Consider the following 2,803-nt stretch of genomic DNA (forward strand, 5'->3'; position numbering starts at 1 on the left):
TTCTTTGTGGAAATTGTTTTATTCACAAGCCACTTTCTGAAGACAGAACCAATTTAATCACCTAAAGGGAAAAGAAAAGCATTATGCCATCACACTCATATACCACAGGTATAGAAAAACCACACAACAGCATGTTATTTTTCTCTGTGTAGTCTATTTGATTCTCCAGCTTTATAGAGAAACATTTGTTTATATATATATATATATATATATATATATATATATATATATAGTGTGAGGTGGTGCCGTGTTTGGTGGACGAGGGTTGCGACCTGTTAGTCAATAGATCTGGCTGGACTTGTACGCAGCCCGGAGGCCGAGTTAAAACCACTACGGTGAGTTCAGGCTCTCTTTTAGTGCCTCAGGTTACACAAAACCACTCACAAGCTGGTCGATGTGCTTAGAAAACCAACTGAAGTGTACAACTAAACCAAGGACACTTTTTTAAAACAAAATAACAGTAATTAAAAAGTAAAGGTTAAGAGAGCTTTTTGACAAGCTGACTCATTGTACAGGGTGTCATGGTCTGGTTGGGCACCTGCAGGTCTCAGACAGCGGCTCCTCCTCCTTTAGGCGGAGTCAGGTTGCCCCTCCCTGGCTGACCACCTGTGAGCAATCGTGCCAGCGGTATATCAGACCTGCGCTCTCAACCACTCATCGCCTGAGTATCTGCTATTCCCATGTTAGTTCAGTGGAGCATCCTCAAACCTTGTCTTAACGCCGTGTGATGACTGACCTGTCTTTTCTTGTCCTCAGCGATAGCACCCGGAGTGGAGATCTTGTTCCCCTCGCTCCCGTCCTCCTGGACCTGGGCCGCCAGCTGCTCACACAACGTGGCCTGCCGACCCACTGCTCACCTACCTGCCTGCCTCCCCACGCCTCGACCGCTTCCGGGTTTTCCGCTCCACCTGTCCCCTCCATCTGAAACCAAGTAAGGCAATTCAATTCAACTGCGGAGGATTATTGGTTGTCTGCTGGATCCCTCTGATCGTGATCTCCTCTTGTTCCAGTGCCCCGGCCCCTACCTAGTCCTGTTTCTACCTCCCCGCTGTCCCCGCTGTTCAGCCGTCTCCTAGAGGTGTCTAGGTCGCCCTCATTTTCTCAGACGAATCCTACGCGCCACTAGTGTGGTGGCGTCGCCTTGTGTTTCACCTTTGTTTTCCCTGTGGGCGGAAATAAATCATTTGTTTTCTGTCACCTCACTTCCGGGTTGGTTTCTGCGCCTGTGTCCATCCCTGTTCCCTCGTGCCGTTGAGCCGTGACACAGGGTGGGCCATTTATATGGATACACTGTAATAACTTGGGAATGGTTGGTGGTATTAAAGTCCTGTTTGTGGCACATTAGTATATGTGAGGGGACAAACTCCTCATGATGGGTGGTGACCATGGTGGCCATTTAGAAGTCGGCCATCTTGGATACAACTTTTGTTTTTTCAATAGGAAGAGGGCCATGTGACACATCAAACGTATTGGTAATGTCACAAGAAAAACAATAGTGTGCTTGGTTTCAACGTAACTTTATTCTTTCATGAGTTATTTACAAGTTTCTGACCACTTATAAAATGTGTTCAATGTGCTGCCCATTGTGTTGGATTGTCAATGCAACCCTCTGATGTGTCACATGACCCTCTTCCTATTGAAAAAACAAAAGTTGCATCCAAGATGGCCGACTTCTAAATGGCCACCATGGTCACCACCCATCTTGAGCTGTTGCGTCGACTAGGAATAAAAAAAGTATCTTCATAAAGCAGTCTATTTTGGACCTTGGTCAAAGCTAAATAGTCTCTAAAAGCCTGAAGCCTCTTAAATCCTGTACAAATGCGTGGATCTGGCATATGTATGATATTACACTAGTTTTATGTCTAGTAGTAAAATTATAACTTGAAAAGCCTGTTTTACAAAATCGAATGAAAAAACACTGTGTATAAATGTGCAGTTTCAGGACTGTCAGTGCAGAGGGCCTCTTTAGAGTGCAGCTATTATGATTATTTTCAGCTATGTATTTTAGATCTTGGGCTCTACTAGAGTACATTTAAATCTTCACTACATAGCTGCTGTACCTTTAACACTACCAAACCTTCAAGACAGCATTCTTCTGATTGGCTGTCCCTCACAAACAGAAAGTTCAATCAGCAAGGAGCGACTCAGTGGCAAGTTGGAAGCTAAGGGATAGAGGTGGGTGGATTCATTCAAATATTGATATGAATTATAAGCTCAGTATGTAGCCCACTAAAGTGTATTGAATAATTTTTGATTGTTTGTTTGTTCGGAAATTGAAATGAAAAATATCTGAACCTTTTAATGTTGATTTTTATTTACAGTGCATTCAAATAGCAAAAGTTGACCCAAAGTCCTTCTTACATTCCAGCTCACCAATAAACCCAGTGTCAAAACAGATGAAAAGCTGACAGGTGTGTTTAGTTGCATTAACTAATTATTGTGGAAGGTAAAAATGACATTTAGTGGTCATTAAAATGTGTTCATAAATACAAATGGCTTTTATAAGTTAAAAGTATCAGCACCAGTATTGGGCCCTGTATCACATCAGGACAAGCTGAGAGAAACACTCAGAGCAGGAAAGGAGTGAAGTAGCAAGGTTTAAAAGAGAAGAGGTGTGAAATTGAAACTAATAAATCCAGAACAGATTCCTACAGCTGTGGGAGCCACAGTGACCGTAACACACGGCCTTGCCGGTGTTCTCTTTTTAATTTGAGCCGAGCCTATTGTTGTCGGAGCGGACTTCAACTTGTCAAACATTTTTGTTCAATCACACATCTGAGTTGGACTGTGAGCACCTATAAAA

The 2,803-nt window shown here is 43.1% G+C and overlaps 1 long non-coding RNA gene across 1 annotated transcript; it reads left to right on the plus strand.

Annotated features, from left to right (window-relative positions):
* Positions 1–538: 538 nt before the first annotated feature.
* Positions 539–1,179, plus strand: LOC147310526 (uncharacterized). Its single transcript, XR_015125885.1, has 3 exons — positions 539–682; positions 757–931; positions 1,011–1,179. It is a non-coding gene; the product is annotated as an uncharacterized LOC147310526 (long non-coding RNA).
* Positions 1,180–2,803: the final 1,624 nt, after the last annotated feature.

Source organism: Aulonocara sp. 'chitande type north' Nkhata Bay, linkage group LG17 (genome assembly GCF_057382095.1).
Source record: "Aulonocara sp. 'chitande type north' Nkhata Bay isolate Kocher_YH1m ecotype deep benthic linkage group LG17, A_spYH_male_GT1.1, whole genome shotgun sequence".
Lineage (NCBI taxonomy): Eukaryota > Metazoa > Chordata > Actinopteri > Cichliformes > Cichlidae > Aulonocara > Aulonocara sp. 'chitande type north' Nkhata Bay.